General features: G+C 55.0%; 1 protein-coding gene and 1 long non-coding RNA gene across 5 annotated transcripts in view; both read right to left on the reverse strand.

The window, feature by feature from the left end:
* Nucleotides 1-213, reverse strand: part of LOC128902051 (CBP80/20-dependent translation initiation factor-like) — a 157,347-nt gene extending 157,134 nt beyond the window's left edge. For all 4 annotated transcript variants that reach the window (XM_054184380.1, XM_054184379.1, XM_054184378.1 and 1 more), the window contains exon 1: nt 126-213. The gene's annotated coding sequence lies outside the window, so the exon portion shown is untranslated. The remainder of the gene's footprint in view (nt 1-125) is intronic.
* Nucleotides 214-2,902: 2,689 nt separating this feature from the next.
* LOC128902074 (uncharacterized) lies at nt 2,903-4,097 on the reverse strand. Its single transcript, XR_008463609.1, has 2 exons — nt 3,893-4,097; nt 2,903-3,755 (listed from the first exon to the last, which is right to left on the reverse strand). It is a non-coding gene; the product is annotated as an uncharacterized LOC128902074 (long non-coding RNA).
* Between the last annotated feature and the right edge of the window lie 12,576 nt (nt 4,098-16,673).

Consider the following 16,673-nt stretch of genomic DNA (forward strand, 5'->3'; position numbering starts at 1 on the left):
TTTATTTCTGAGGGAGACAAAAGGCGGGACGCGTCCGTGTCCCCGTCCGTCGCCCCCCCCTCCGCCCCCCCCCCCCCCCCCCCAACCCTGCTGCTGTGTCATCGCCCCCCCCGCCCCGGCCTTACCGTGCTGCGGTGCCGGGCGGTGTCAGACCCCCTCCGGGAGGCTCATGGGCGCCGGGCTGAGGTGAGGAAGGGGGGGGGGGGAACGAGGAGGGGACAGCGACACAGAAACAGGCACCCGGGGCGCCGCCCGCCCGTGAGGAGACACCCGGCTCCGGCTGGGGCGGAGGGACGGGCCGGGGCGGCCGGAGAGTGACGCGGTCGTCGCCGCCCCGCCCCTCCCGGCCCCCTCCGCTGACTCCTCCGCCGCCGGGGCCCTGACGGGAGATGTAGTCCGCGTCCCGCCGCCCTGCCTGCCCGGCTCCCCAGCGCCACGGAAGGGGGGGGGAGCCTTCATCACCCCCATCCCCCCCGGGACCACCGAGCCCACCCACCGCGGCTGTTAAAGCGCCCAGATTTCGGACCCCGCTTTTGCGGTGTTGTTTTTTTTCCCTCCCCTCCCCCCCCCCCCCCCCCGCGTTGAAGGTTGTAAAATCGCCTTTTTGGCCCGTCTCCCTCACCAGCGAAGCTGCATCCGTCGGGATTCAGCCCCAGACCCCGTCTTCTCCCGGCTCTCCTCCTTCGTGGTCAGTCACATCCAGCCAGGCTTTAGGGAAGGGAGGGTTAAGCTGAGTTTAAAGGAAGGAAACTGCAAGGATTTCCATATAAATCATAGAATCACGGAATGGTTTGGGTTGGAAGGGGCCTTAAAGATCATCTAGTTCCATATGGAATGGGTAGGGACACCTCCCACCAGCCCAGGTTGCTCCAAGCCCCTCCAACCTGGCCTTGAACCCCTCCAGGGATGGGGCAGCCACAGCTTCTCTGGGCAACCTGGGCCAGGGGCTCACCACCCTCACAGCAAAGAATTTCTTCCCAATATCTCATCTCAATCTCCCCTCTTCCAGTTTTATACGGAAATGCTTGATTTGAGCAACCTGGTCTAGTGGGAGGCGTCCCTGCCCAGGGCAGGGGGTTGGAACGAGATGATCTTGAAGGTCCCTTCCAACCCAAACCATTCTACGATTCTACAAAATACCCAAAACTCCGAGCCCAGAAATGTCAAAACCCGCATTTAAAGACCCTCCTAGCCAGCTGGATCCATTTCTCCCCTTCAGACCTGCTCAAAGCCACTTGGAAATGTTCCTACAGGCGATTTAAACCACCTTCTCCTCACTCCACCAGGCTCTCAAAAACCCCAACCCGCCTCGTCATTCCCCTTCTCCTGTTGTTTGGGTTATCCTCAAGGGGTAACTTTATTTCCAGCCGTGGATTCTTTGTCGCTCTCCCTCTAGTTCGGCCGTAGCATTCAGCCGGATAAATGGATCACGTTAATGAACACCAACGGAAGAACAGCAGCCGTAAATTAGCCAGAAGAGCTGGCCTCTGAAGAAACCTTAATTCTACTTTGACGGCAAAATCGGATTCAAAAGATCTCTCTCCCCGCTGTGCTTTATTTTTGGCCGTATCGTTTGCTGGGCAGGTTGCCATGACAACCTTCTATTCACCGGAGGGTGGCTATAATTGGGCGAGCACATTGTTAATTTAGCTCCAGATTATTTTTTTTTCATTATTTTTTTTTTTTATTATTATTATTTTGTCGTATTTTAAGCAAAGGGGAACTGCCTGGATTTTTCGTATTTTTATCCGTGATCGTACTAGGGGGTTTAATTATTAATCCCAGCGCCAATAGCATCGCTCCGGCGAAGGCTGATCTGCCGTGCCGGGCTCACCGGGGCAGGCGACAGCTCTGCCCGCATCCCGTTTCTCCGGCTCATCCCCTCCTCCAGCTCCCCGAAATCCCCTCCAGACCCCCAGAATCCCTTCCAGACCCCCAAAATCCCCTCTAGCCCCCCGAGCCCCGAAGCCAAGAGCCCCCAGGATTTCCCAGGGATGCTTCCAGGGGGCAAGGTTGGCGAAAAAAAAAAAAGGTAGGATCCGCTCTTGCATTAATTAATGAGCATTTTTTTTGAAATGCCAGTGCCATCGGGATTGTCAACTTTAACCTGACAACGGTTCATCTCAGCTCATTATTAATAGCAAATCGCCCTTTTTGGAGAACGCCGGCCCGTAGGAGTGATATTAACGGTGTGAACACGCTGGCATGTGTGAAGTCCTGCTCCTGGGTGGGCACGTCAGGTCCTGGCGTGGCGGGACCTCTCCGAGCATCCCGCTCCTGCCCCACCCTGCTCAAGGCCTCCCTGACCCGGTGACATCGCAAAATGCCACCGGGTGCTCTCCTCCATCCTGGCTGGGAACGGAAAGGTGGCTGGAGAGTGGGTGCACTCCGGTTCGGGAGCCCAGGTGGGTGCCGGATCACAGCGGGCAACCTCCAGCCTGAGATTTTTGGTGCCATCTCTGCCATCTCACGCCAACCTCGCGCGGGTTTGAAGCTCCACGGTCACGCTGGTCATGGCGTCTGTTATTAACCCGTCCCAGCAGGAAGAAAGCGCAGCTTTATGGAAGCCGGGGACTTTTCTCCAGGAGCTGGCTTGGGTCCGGGTCCAAAGAGCAAAGTGGAGCTGTTGGTCCCGTCCCCGCCTGGGTGCAGCCCTGCTCCCCTCAGCCCCTCCGACGTGCACGCTCCTTTTATCCCTGCTTCTGGCTTCATCCCCTTGGAGGGAAACTGGGAAAGGAGAGGGTTTCCACTTAAAATGGAAAAAAAAAAAAAAAAAAAGAGAGGAGTTGTGAAAAGCTGGGGATGGAGGAGGGAATGGAAACATCCTCCTTTCAAGGAAAAGATGCTGTGGCTGCTGTTCTGGGTACCGTACGCCAGGTAATAACACGAGATGACTCAGTGCTTGGGAAATTAAATTGGCTCTTTATTAAAAGCGTGTATTTAGGGAGGTGGTGAGGTGTCAGGGGAGTTCCTCCATCGCTGTAGCGGAGGGAATTGGGGCAGGCTGCCTGGCTCCTGGTGCCACCAAGCACGGAGTCCACAAGATGCCGGGACCCGCCCGGGCAGGACCGTATCCTGCCTCAGCATCCTCCTAGGGCTGCTCCCGGGAAAGCGCTGAGCATCTCTGGGAAGAGGTTAAGAGCCTCCCTCAGTTCTCTCCCAGTTCAATGGGAACTGGCGGATCTCTGCCAGCGGGAAATGCTCCAGCCTCAAGATTTTTGTCCTGGGAAAATAGCAAGAGATGGGAAAAGAGCAGCCGGGGACGCGAAGATGTTTGAGAACACAAACTGTGACCAAAAAGATGCTGTGCTGGACTCCACCCTCGCCCTGGCAATACCCTTCAAAACGTCTTAGCAACGATGGGAACCTCTTGTGTTGAAGGGGAAATACGGAATATTTACAGAGCACCTTGCTCGTAGCTGTAGCGTTGTGGTAGCTTGGCATTCCTTTGCTAGCTCGGAGCAAATCTTGGCTTCACAGAGCGTAGCTGAAGGCAAAATTCAACGTACTGTGTTCTGCTCAAATTATACATCCCCTGTGCGGAAAGCTCACTTATACATACAGATAGGTACTGAAAAAATAAACTAAAGAAGAAGGGAATTCCTTTCTTCTTCCCCAAGGGCTTCCGGCACAGGTGGGACGATGGGGATGTCTCCCAGGATGGAGACGCAGGGATGCCCTCAGCAGGTTTCGAAGAAACGGCCTGCAAAATACCACCGTGGCCATCAAGTGCTTGGATGCTCCATCCGAGACTCCTAGAGGAAAAGAAACCCTTAAAAGAGTTGGGTCAACAATCTTCCTGCCAGAATCAGAGAGATCATTGTTCTGGCCGGGGCTGCAGTTGAGCTGAAAGCAAATAGACCTCCTTTAAAAACCCAAATAATAGACTTACTGTAGAAGCAACGACTGGAGACAGACGGGGTCTTTATTCCCATCTTGAGAGAGCCTGGGTGGTGGCTCTGCCGTCCTTCCCTAGAGCGGAGACGTCTTTCCGTGCCCAGGGTGGGGCCGGCGGTGTTGGACGTGGAGCTCCAGCGGTTCCTCCTCCACCCAAATCTTACGGCGTGAGATAACCTGGCTGCAAAACTAGAGAGAAAGTGAGGTGATGGCACGTGAATGCGGCCAGCCGGGATGTTTGCGGCAAAAAAGGCAGCACAAAGCTGTCAATAGTCTCTCCTACATATATATAAAAATCAAATTTCAGAGCAGGGTGCCCACGGGTGAAGCAACGCTTTGCTACGGCAAGAGGAGAAGCTGGTTTCAAAACGCCGGGTGCGGGGACAGGCTCCTTCCCCCACTTCTGAGTTATTTTTAGAAGGGCATTTGGATCCAGCTCAGCGATCGGTGCCAAGGCTGTTTTCAAGTCAAGGCTAAATTCACTGGTATTCGGCGGAGGGCTGGAACAGGATGGGTCCGGGACTCCCGGAGAACCGGGCTTATGAAGACTGTTTTGCCGCATATGGGTTGAAATCCAGCTCTGGTGCCGCCTTCCGCGCTGCAGATGAGAAGATGTAACGCAGAACATTTGGGTTTTCTCCTTGACCTCCCGTGTCGCTTAAATAATATCCCTAATTTCCTGTATTTCACATAACTCAGCTGCATAATGGGGCTACCTGGACATAATTCATGACTTTCCTCCCGTGATTTAATTCCCAACTACCTCTTTCGATTAAAGAGGCCTTAGAAATGCAAAGTATGATTACCCAGGCAAGAAGAAATTACCGATTTAAGGGATTGCCACTATTCTAGCCCCGAGGAAACGTGGGCATTTGCAAAGGTCAAGCTGCTGAAAAGGCCAAGCCAAGAGCCGGCAGAGGCGTCGCAAGGACTTGGGACGGGTGATGAAGGATGGACATCCACACCAGGCAAGGCAGATCTTGTCAGACCCCTCCTCAGGGTGACAGAAAGCATCTCAGACAGGGACATCAATAACTCCGGGTTTGCCGGAGAACGGAGTCAAATTAACCGTTGACAAGCGCGTTTCGCAGAGGCACGGCTGGCCAGGAAATATCCCAGTAACCCAGAAACATCTCTCTCTTCCCCCCCTTGCTTGCCAGTGGGATTCTTTTCCATAATCCCTTATTATGGATATTAATTGCATCAGAGGATTGCGATGCTGCTTCGAGGGGTGCAGCGGGCGGGAATGGCTCGTCGGTGGCGTGGGAGAAGCAGCAGGGGAATTTCACGGGCGTTAGGGTGAGGGATGCGGGAAATCCCGGGCACTGGGTGTGGGACGACAGCAAAGCACTCCTCCAGTTTGACCCTCTGGGGAGACCTTATTGCGGCCTTTCGATACTCAAAAGGGGCTTAGAAAGAAAGATGGGGGACAGATTTTTTAGTAGCATCTGTAGTGACAGGACAAGGGGCAATGGTTTTAAACTAACAGAGAGGAGATTCAGACGAGATACGAGGTAGAAATGTTTTACGCTGAGGGTGGTGAGACACTGGCCCAGGTTGCCCGGAGAGGTGGGAGATGCCCCATCCCTGGAAACATTCCAGGTCAGGTTGGACGGGGCTCTGAACGACCTGATCTAGTTGAAGATGTCCCTGCTCATGGCACTGGGGTTGGACTAGATGGCCTTGAAAGGTCCCTTCCAACCCAAAGCATTCTGTGATTCCATGATTCTGTGACGTGGCCATTTCATCACTCACCATTATATTCCATACAGGCAATTTATTGACACCGTTGTCTTTTAAGCAAACTATAGCCCCAAAAGACTACCTGGAATGAGGTAGTTGTAAAAAGGAGACAAAAACTAAGAAGCCTTGGAGGAAAACCATGCTTTAGGCAAGCTGGAGAGCTACCACTCTAGACCTGGGAATACTTTTCAACAGAAACAAGGCTGAAGAGAGCAGGCTGGGCACCGCACCGAGCTGTGATGGCGTCACTATAGGAGCCAGCTCCGCCAGAGCCAGGGCAGGTATCGCCGGGGGGCTGGTAGCCCAACCCTTGGCTGGAGAGGGGTGGAAGGCAGCATGACTCAATGGGCTTGGGTTGAGATGACCTGGGCTCTGCCAGTGGTGATGGCAGATGAAAGCCTTCAGTTCTCAGCTTCAGTTTTCCTCCCCCGAAATGGGTACGGCTCTATTTACCCTGTTGGTAAAGTACTTTGTGAGTCAGCTTTCACCGGCTGGAAATGGCCACCGGTGTTCGTAGAGCTGCCAGCAGCCCCAGGGTTAGCAAGGACTGAGAAGGACTCTTTGAACACCTGTCTCTGGTCCTCAGGACAAAGTCCTAGGAGAAAATCTTCCTTCTTGGGAAAACAAGAAGTGTCTCAGGGTGTTACAGTCTCGTGCCTCATCTTCAGGGTGGTGGTGGCAGCTTCCTTGCCTGACCCTGGGTTACTCCAGGATCCGGTGGGGAAGAGCACGGAGCCCACCAAGGAGGTTGTCACCACACACCTACTCACACCAGCTTCTTGTTTCTCCCGCTCCTGGGAGCCCACATCCTCTGCAGTCACCTTCCTGCACCCTCTGTTATCTCCCACGCATCTTCTAATGGTGCTTTTCCTGGCCCTGACTCACCTGCTGGTATGGAGATCCTCCCTTTCCCACCAAAATCCTCTCTCATCTCCACCTACCGGCAGAGCCACCGCAAACAGGAAGGAGGGTTGGCAGCAAACATCACTCCAGCACCCATGAAGCATGGGTGAGCTTGGAAAACACGTATATTTATGTCAGATAAGTATAGTTTATACATTATGTGCAACGGAGAAACCATCAGGGTCGCTCAGACCCCGTTCCTTCCGGGGGTGGGGGGGACTTACACACCTCCCATCGCCAAGGAAATATGACGTCTCACAGCACCCGAGTCTTTCATCCTCTTTTGCCCACTGGGCATCTCCACGCTATGAAATGATAGTCCTTAATCGCATAATAAATTCCATAACCTGGACAAGGCAACTTGTGGTTCCCTCGTGCCAGCGGGTCAGGTTGAGCAACGACAAGAGCCCAGGATTTATCCTTGGTCTGCTAATAAAATAAACAAGCTTATCTTCACGTGGGTTTTGCTTCTTATCACATCGCTTTGGTAAAAAAACGCCGGGCTGACGGCCTCCCCTCCCTTCCCCAGTTTAGACCTGGGTACCCCAGTTTAGACCCCTTTGCCTTCCCAGTAAGGTTGGACTGGGGAGGAAAGGGAAATACTTTTATTCCCTGCCGGCTGCAAAAGGTGTTAGAAGAAAAGGGCTTTGACACGCTCTTGGTTTTGATAGGGGGGGGAACAAAAAAAATAAATAAATAAAGAGAGATAACAGTATCAAACCACGAGCACGCCGGGCGTATGGCAGGCATCTTATCACGCTGTGGCCTTCAGGAATCGGAGCGGGGCAGGTTTATATGAACCGTGCTGGGACAGAAGGATGTACGTGACAGAGAGCTTCTCATACAGTGTCTACGCGGGGCTGGAAATTTGCAGCTGCTGAATAACCGACGACGTGAAGGTACCCACGGACCTGCTTGACAGAAGTTAGTTATCTCCTCTAGGATAGGCCCTGGTTTGGCTGGTTGAGAGCAAAAGTTCTATTTATTTGCCCCAAAATACGCAGTGCACAAAGTCTGAAATATCGTACCTGTCACCTTTCTTTTTTTCCTAGTCCTTCCCCCCAAAATCTCATTTGACCCCACGCCATGACCAGAAGGGAAATGGAAGCATTAAAACAGCCATTAAAAAGCAGTTCCTGGGGCTCTCTGCATCTCCACGGCGGTGGGCGGCTTTTGCCCCAGAGCTTCGGCAGTTCGTAAATGTATCATGCTTTAGCTAAATCAGGTTGTTTTACCCAAATCTCCTCCAACCATCCCATTGCTCTGGCTGGAAGAGGCAGCAGGAGCTCTGTGCCTGAGGGATGGCTTCCAGGATGCTGCTCTGGGACTTCCCAGGAACGTGAGGGTCACCAGGAGCTTCCGTCTCCAGCTACCTCTTCTTCATCTCTCTCCCCACATCAGCCAAGGACAACGGATGAGCTCTGGGTCCCGATGGCAAATCCAGCAACCCCAAGGCTTTCTCACCCTTGAACTTCATGCCCAAGGAGGATGGACACATCCCTTCTCCCCTCTCCTGCCTCTCCCTCCATCACCAGCACCTCCGAGTTGCCTGTTTCCCAGGTTTCTGGTAAGAAAAAGACAGCTGAAGGACCACGGCCATAAGATCGCTGCAAATCAAACCGTATCCACAGCTCTCCTTAGGATGTTCGGACTCACGCGGTCGCTACATATTTTATAGGGTTTCCCAGCTCCGACAAAAAGCCGGCTCCTACTTGCTGGGAAGGGATATGTTTCTCCAGGACATCCCTCATAGAGGGATGTCCATGCACGGGTGGGAGCACTGACCGTTGCACCCCGTTTTGCTACAGGGTCTCAAATTGCCCATGTTTTCTCCTAAAAAAAAATCATCCAAATGCCGTAAAAAAAAAAAAAAGAGGCAAAATAAAACTCGCTTTTCCAACACGTCGCTGTAGCACGACGCTGCTCCAACCCAGCTGGGGAACCCCGGGCAGGGTTGGTCCCGCAGCACCTTGGCTTTACCGTGCGCCAGGACCGGACTGTTTTCCCCAGGGATGGGACGCAGGGAGATCTTCTCCCGTGTTTCCTCCATACGGTGAGTGAGGAAATTCCCTTTGTTTCAGAAGCGACAGTAGAATCAGGGAAGATGCTGGGTTCATCCCTCCTTAGCTTCCCTCCCGTGAATAAATATCAACAGGTCTTTGGAGCTAGACCAGGCTCAGCCCTTCAGTCGGGAGTTATTCCAGTGTCCCTTCTTCTTCTACTGTGGAAATAAAATGTTTAATTTAACTCAATTTCTAAATTATCCTAATTAAAAAGGGCTAGCAACACAAGTGCGCTCCACAGAGAGAAACTGCTTTCTGGAAAGGAAAGTAATCATGAAAGACCTGCTTTTGGACTCCAGATAATGTAATTTCCAGCAGATAATGTTTAATTTCTGTGTAATAAACCCATGTTCCCCAGCTGGGCTTCGTTCACACGGGCTGGAGAGCAGACGGTCGTAGTAATAGTAGACTCAAACCTTGGTTAGCATCTTCCAGGTCCTGGAGCTGAGGACAACCTTGTTGATTAGAAGTCCATGACGTTTGCAAGGCATTTCTAGCCATTTGGAGAAGCAGAGTGTCATAAAGCCAAGCACCTCAATGTCCTCAGCATCTTCTGAGGCAGTGGAACAGGTTGCCCAGGGAAGTTGTGGCTGCCCCATCACTGGAGGGCTTCAAGGCCAGGTTGGACGGGGCTTGGAGCAACCTGGGCTGGTGGGAGGTGTCCCTGCCCAGGGCAGGGGGGTTGGAACTAGATGGTCTTTAAGGTCCCTTCCAACCCAAACCGTTCTATGATTCTGGAAAACCACGAGATTTGGGGTTCTAGAATAGGATAGTTCAGTTGGGAGGGACCTACAACGATCATCTTGTCCAACTTCTGGAGCACTCAGCAGCTGCACCAGGTAAAATCCTTTCTTAATGATATATTTGATCCATTTTGGGATTCTGGCAAGTTGTAAGGAAAGATACCAGAGTCGTGCTATAAATCGCAGGAGAGCAAAGTGGTGGGGAAATGATTTTCTCCGGTTTTAAAGCAAATAAAGCCTGGTCACCTCTCCCGAGTGACGCATCCTCCTAGGAGGGATTGGACTTCGCTACGAAGATAGACCTGAATAAATCTCCTTGTATTCGTTCTCTCCAGGACGCAGCGATTATAATTGCCGAGAAATGATCAAGGAATACAGGGATGCATGGCAGGACATGAAAGATGGACAAATTGAGTTGCAAGGATTTAACAGCAAAGGTAATTATGGGTGTGGGACCTGGGGCTGTGCTGGATTCTTCATCGGCTGGAGTCTTTAATCAAAGTTGTTTCTTTTTTTTTTTGGGGGGGTGTATTTAATAGAGGCTTCTAAAATACTCTGCTGGGGCTTAAACAAAATTGGTGGACGTTGTATGGGGATTACAGGGTGCAGTCCTTCAGGCTGCGTAAGAGAGGGCGTCAGAGGAGACCATCCCTCCCGGCCTTGAGCTCAGCAAGTCGATTCCTGCTCGCCTGGGGAAATATCCACACGCAGACAGCGCCTCGGAAATCCTGGATAAATTCTTTGGGTGCGCTGGCACGCAAAGGGCAAGTGTCAAACCTCGTGGCATCCCCGGCTGGGACGGGGCTGCGACCACCCCGCAAGGGCACCGGGGAAAAAAACACGTGAAGGAAAATAACTCCCTCTGGAGAGACGAGAGTTTGGGGGTTTAATAGATTTGAGCTTGTACGAATTAAAGGGGGTCTTTGCGAAGGGCTTATCCATCAACCGGATCTCAGGCACCGGGAGTACCGACATCCCTCACAGCGCTGCAAGCCCGAAGATCAGAGAACATATCTGACGGCCCCAAGTAGCTAAGATACCTCCAACATATATAAGGAGGTTTCTATTTCCCATCTTCAGCATGAAATTATTGTTTGTCCGTGCCTTTGCCTTCCGCTGCCTGATTCCCGTGGGGTCAGAGGGTTTGGCAGAGGTGGTGATAAACCACGTCCACGTTAATGCAGGGGAATACGCTCTTCCCCATAATAATGGGAGTATATAATTCCCCGTAATATATGGGAATATATTATTCCCCAGAATGTATGGCAAAATATCATTCCCCATAATAATGAGAATATGTAATTCCCCATAATATATGGGAATTGTGGGAGGGCATCTCAGAGAAACAAAGGTCCTTTCTGCCCCTGGGGGCACAATACCTTCGCCAAGGAGCACCCTGAGGAGCTCCTCCTTGGTCCCACTGCACTCCTTAACTAGCTCCACGTCAAGCACGTGTCCTCCAGACCCACAGCCCCATCTTTCCCCATCCCCTTCCCTCCTCCCAGAACCTCTTTGAGAGCAGAACGGGGAACTGCCTGCCTCTCCTGCGCCGCATCCAACACCACATCCAACGGCAGCTCCAGCTTTGAACGCCGGCGCAGACGGAGGAGGCCTCAGCCTTTGAAACCACCGCCCTGGGCTCCTGTTGAAGTTCATGGCAGGTGAAAGGTGGCAGCAAAGTTGACGTAAAGCGTTAGTCAAACAGAGCCGGGTTTCTGCCTCTGAGCCAGCGACCGGACCAACTGATATTTTGTTGTTTTTTTTTTTTTTATAGGTTTCATGCAATAGTTGGTCACATGGAGAACAAATTACACGAATGCTCGCGACCGTGGTGAGAACAGGTTCTCACCACCGTGACCCTGATATACCGGTAGCCTCCACTTCCCAGCCCTTTTCCCACATCCGAGTCTTTGCTGGCAGCAGCCAAGCCCCAGGGCAACCTGAGTCAGGTCCTGAACAAACACCGAGAGGAGAGGAGTTGGCCTTGATCCCCTGCCGTTGTACGGCACAGCTCGTCCCAGCCGTGGACGTTCACTGCTCGTGAGACAGAATCACAGAATAACAGTCGTCTAGGTCGGATGGGACCTGTCAGATCATCGAGTCCAAGCATCAACCTAACTCTGACAAAAACCATCGCTAACCCATGTCCCTCAGCACCACGTCTGCCCGGCTTTCAAATACCTCCGGGGAAGACAATTCCACCACTTCCGTGGGCAGCCTCTTCCATCGCTTGACAACCCTTTTCATTTAGATATTTTTCCTAATATCCATCCTAAACCTCCCCTGGTGCAACTTGAGGCCGTTTCCTCTTGTCCCATCGCCTGTTCCTTGGGAGAAGAGACCGACCCCCCCTGGCTACCCCCTCCTTTCAGGGAGCTGCAGAGAGCGAGAAGGTCTCCCCTCAGCCCCCTTTTCTCCAGGCTGAACACCCCCAGCTCCCTCAGCCGCTCCTCACCAGACTTGTGCTCCAGACCCCTCACCAGCTCCATTGCCCTTCTCTGGACACGCTCCAGAACCTCAAGGTCTTTCCTGTGGTGAGGGGCCCAAAACTGGACACAGCCCTCGAGGTGGGGCCTCCCCAGTGCTGAGAACAGGGGGACGGTCACTGCCCCAGTCCTGCTGGCCACACTGTTTCTGCTACAGGCCAGGATGCTGGTGGCCTCCTTGGCCACCTGGGCACACTGCTGGCTCATATTCAGCCGCTGTCGACCAACACCCCCAGGTCCTTGTCCGCCGGGCAGCTCTCCAGCCGCTCTGCCCCAGGCCTGGAGCGTCCATGGGGTTGGTGTGACCCAAGTGCAGGACCCGGCACTTGGCCTTGGTGAACCTCACGCCATTGGCCTCGGCCCATCCATCCAGCCTGTCCACATCCCTCTGCAGAGCCGTCCTGCCCTCAAGGAGATCAACACACCCGCCCAACTCGGTGTTGTCCGCAAACCGACTGACTAGCAGGCTTCTCCTTCGGCAGGAACGAGCCTCTGCCCACATAAACCCGGGAGACGATTAGACGCCTACGAACCTCCTCTGTTGTTTGCCTGCCACGAAGCTCCCTGCCCCTTTGACCTCATCCAGCTTTAGCATTTGAGACGCACTAAGTCAGCTGAATCCTTTCACATCCCAAATGTGCTCCCCCCCGCCCCGCCCCCTCGACTCCGTTAACAACCGCACTATCGCACAGTCCTTTCCAAATGCTTTTACAGTCAGACCGAGCCCAAAGCCTAAGGTTTATTGTTTTACCCTGCCTACAAGTTGCGGGGCTGGGGGGGCGGGGGGGCGGAGAAAATCAGGAGAGGGAAAAATAGAAAAAACAAGCTTCAATATTCAGGTTCTTAACACCGAGTAGTTAGAGAGCGGGAAGAAGCGTGTTTGATTTTAAGGAAAAAGTCCGTGCTTCTCCCTGAGTCTGTCCTTGAGCAGAAGATGGGATTAAAATTGCAATTAAATGTCGAAATAATGCGTCTGGGTATGAGGGGATACTTAACGCAAATGTTAGATACAAGCAAAAAAAGGTCCCCCAGGCCAAACCGATGCCTTCAGGAGAGGTTGCCGTTAACTACGGCGCTGAACTGGATGATCTCTTCTTTGAACGATCTTGAACGATCGCGTCCTTGGGAAATCCAGGACAAGCAGATTTCACGCTCAACCCGCTCAGTCTTGACTTAAAAACAAGGCCGTGCTTTCCTGCTTTTTTCCTGCTTTTTTCAGCTCTCCTTACTGAAGGCAGGAACGTGTTCTCTCTGTCTTCTAAAGAAGCCACCGCCATCAGACCTGGGTGCATCAAACCCCGGCCCGGGGCTGAGCCAGCTCGGGTCCGGCTTTTCTGCACCGATTTCCCCAGCAAACACCTTCCGCTGCCAGCACGGATACCATTTAAACCGGAAAAATGGATATTAAGCTAAATGCTTCGCTCCCATCGGAAACAGTTTTGTCTTAGGAAAGATCCTAGCGTGCTGCTTAGGCCGAACTCCATCTTACGTTTAAGACTCAACGCGTCTGTCTTTACGACGCCGTGTCTCCATCCCAGTCTGGAATGTTATCCCGACACCAGGCTGCTCCCGTTTCCTTCATCTTCCCGCAACGATTAAATCCACGAGTTTGCATCTCTCTGTGTCTTGCCAACCTACTGAGACTTAAGCCACGGCGTATTTTCAACCCGCTGAAGGGAAGAGCTGTCTCTAACAGCTTACCAGTGGGTTTTCTTTGGTGGGAAGCTGCAGGAGCCTCCCCCAGCGTCTTTCCCGAGCGTCGGTAGCCGGATGGATCTCCTCTCCCAGTTGCACTCTTGCAGGCAGTGCGGGCGGGAGATATCCAGACCACTTTGCCGCGCGCAGGGCCAGCTCTCCTCCTTGCAAGCCCCAGTTCAGCAGCCAGCACTCCCGGGGGCTCACGGGGCCCAGGGGCAGCAGGGAAGCTTCCACAGCAGCTGCCTTCCCCATCCCATTCCATCCCATCCCATCCCATCCCATCCCATCCCATGCCATCCCATGCCATCCCATGGGTTTGTGTCTGGTGCTCCTCCATCCCCCTGCTCCTGCATCCCAGCAGCCCCTCCCCATCCTGATGCTCCACATCCTGGTGCTCCTGCATCTCTGTAATCCCCCCCATCCCGGCGCTCCTGCATCCCGCTGCGGTTGCACCCCGGTACTCTCCCGCATCCTGCTACTCGCCCCATGCTGGTCCCCATCCCAGTACCCGCCTGCGGTACCCCACATCCTGACATGCCACATCCCAGTGCTCCTCGGCCCGGCACTTCCATCTCGGCGCCCCCATCCCACTCCCCCCCATCCTGGTGCCCCCATCCCAGTACCCCCACTCCAGCGCTCTCATCCCGATGCTCCTCCCACCCCAGCACCTCCAGCCTGGTGCTCCTCAGCCCAGCACTCCCATCCCAATATCCTCATCCCAATATCCCGCATTCCGGTGCTCCCCAGCCCGGCATCCCCCAACCCGGTATCCCCATCCCAATATCCCCCCTCCCGCCCTTCTCCCCCCGCCCCCCCGCCTCCGCCCCTCCCGGCAGCGGCGGGCGGTGACGCTGTGGCGCTCCCTGGTGGCGGCGAGAGCGCACTGCAGGCAGCGCCTCTGCCTGCACCCCCCTGCCTGCATCCACCGAATCCCCTGCCTGCACCCCCCCAATCGCCTGCCTGCACCTAGAATCCCCTGCCTGCACCCCCCTGAACCCCTGCCTGCACCCCCCAATCTCCTGCCTGCACCCACCTGAACCCCTGCCTGCACCCCCTGGAACCCCTGCCTGCACCCATCAAATGCCCTGCCTGCACCCCCCTGCCTACACCCACCAAATCACCTGTCTGCGCTCCCCCTAATCCCCTGCCTGCACCTAGAATCCCCTGCCCGCACCCCCCCATCCCCTGCCTGCATCCCCCAGTCCCTTGCCTGCACCCCCCAATCCCCTGCCTGCACCCACCTACAATCCCCTGCCTGCACCCCCCAATCCCCTGCCTGCACCCACCTGAACCCCTGCCTGCACCCACCAAATCCCCTGCATGCACCCCCCTGCCTACACCCACCAAATCACTTGTCTGCGCTCCCCCTAATCCCCTGCCTGCACCTAGAATCCCCTGCCTGCACCCCCCATCCCCTGCCTGCATCCCCCAGTCCCCTGCCTGCACCCCCCAATCCCCTGCCTGCACCCCCTGGAACCCCTGCCTGCACCCACCAAATGCCCTGCCTGCACCCCCCTGCCTACACCCACCAAATCACCTGTCTGCGCCCCCCCTAATCCCCTGCCTGCACCTAGAATCCCCTGCCTGCACCCCCCAATCCCCTGCCTGCACCCCCCAAATCTCCTGCCTGCACCCCTCAATCCCCTGCCTGCACCCCCCAAATCCCCTGCCTGCACCCCCTGGAACCCCTGCCTGCACCCATCAAATGCCCTGCCTGCACCCCCCTGCCTACACCCACCAAATCACCTGTCTGCGCCCCCCCTAATCCCCTGCCTGCACCTAGAATCCCCTGCCCGCACCCCCCCATCCCCTGCCTGCATCCCCCAGTCCCCTGCCTGCACCTAGAATCCCCTGCCTGCACCCCCCTGAACCCCTGCCTGCACCCCCAATCCCCTGCCTGCACCTAGAATCCCCTGCCTGCACCCCCCAATCCCCTGCCTGCATCCCCCAATCCCCTGCCTGCACCCCCCGAATCCCCTGCCTGCACCCCCTGCCAGCACCCCCCCACCCCCGGCCCACCCCACCATCTTCCCCTGCCACCCTGCCTGCACACCCACGGCTCCCACCTGCAGCGAGAGGACATGGGGGGACCTTTCCCACCTCACCCCATACAGGGCATCTCCCAAACCTTCCCCTACAGCGCCATGGGGGACGGCGCAGAGGGGCCCGGCCGCCTTACGGAGCACCCCATGGAAAGGGAGGAGAGCAGGAGGGATGCTGAGGGTGGTGGGGATGGGACCTCAGCAGGTGGGGCTGCGGTGAAGGACCACGTCCACGAGCTCCTAAGGTGCACGTAAGCCCTCACACGCTGCAGCTCCCACCCACCACAACTCCTCCACCCAGCCAACATCCCGGGAGGAGGATGGGATCCATCACGCTGCACTTTCAACTCTGTCCATCTGGGCCACGGGAAGGCCAACGACCACCCCACGAGCTGCCGTGAGGGACCATCTGGGACAGGCTGTCTCATTGCATTGCGTTAGCCACCGCGTTCCCCGGCTGCCTTCAGCCCCTTGGGCTCAGCTGCTGTCCTGCTCTCAAACCAGATCCATGAGATCTTCTGCTCTTGCAGCCCTTTCTTCAGGTCACCCGTCCCTCCCTGCCCACGCTCTTGCACAAGATGAAGTTTTTCCCTTGTGCCTTGGAGCCAACAAGGACGGACAGCGTGTTCCCAGCCGTCCTCAAGGATGTCTCTTCCCCCAGTGACCCATCGCATGGTCCCATGGCCGTGACAAGCAAGTGGGTCCTTCTGCCACCTCGGTGTCAGACCATCCTGGCAGGGTTCCTATAGGATCAGAGGAAGGTTTTAGGGTTTCGTGCTTGGAGCTCTGTCAGGCGGCTCTACTTTGGGGAAAAGTTTGGGGAAGGAAATGGTGGCCAGGGAAAAAGCACTGGCTGATGACGGAGATGGGGACACCAGAAAAGGCCACAGCACCTGCTCCCATACCAGCTTCCATGCATGGCAGGTTGGATTTCCCACCGGTTGCCCGGCAAAGCTGTTTGTCGGCTGGGCTGGACATACCAGCTGCTGAGGGTGCGCCTGTTGCTGCAGAGATGTTCACCACTGAGATTTCGGTGCCCAGGCAGGGTCCCAAGCTGGGTGCTCCCACCTAGAGCAGTTTGAGGGTTGTTTCCTCCAC

The sequence above is a fragment of the Rissa tridactyla genome, chromosome W (genome assembly GCF_028500815.1).
Source record: "Rissa tridactyla isolate bRisTri1 chromosome W, bRisTri1.patW.cur.20221130, whole genome shotgun sequence".
Classification (NCBI taxonomy): Eukaryota; Metazoa; Chordata; class Aves; order Charadriiformes; family Laridae; genus Rissa; species Rissa tridactyla.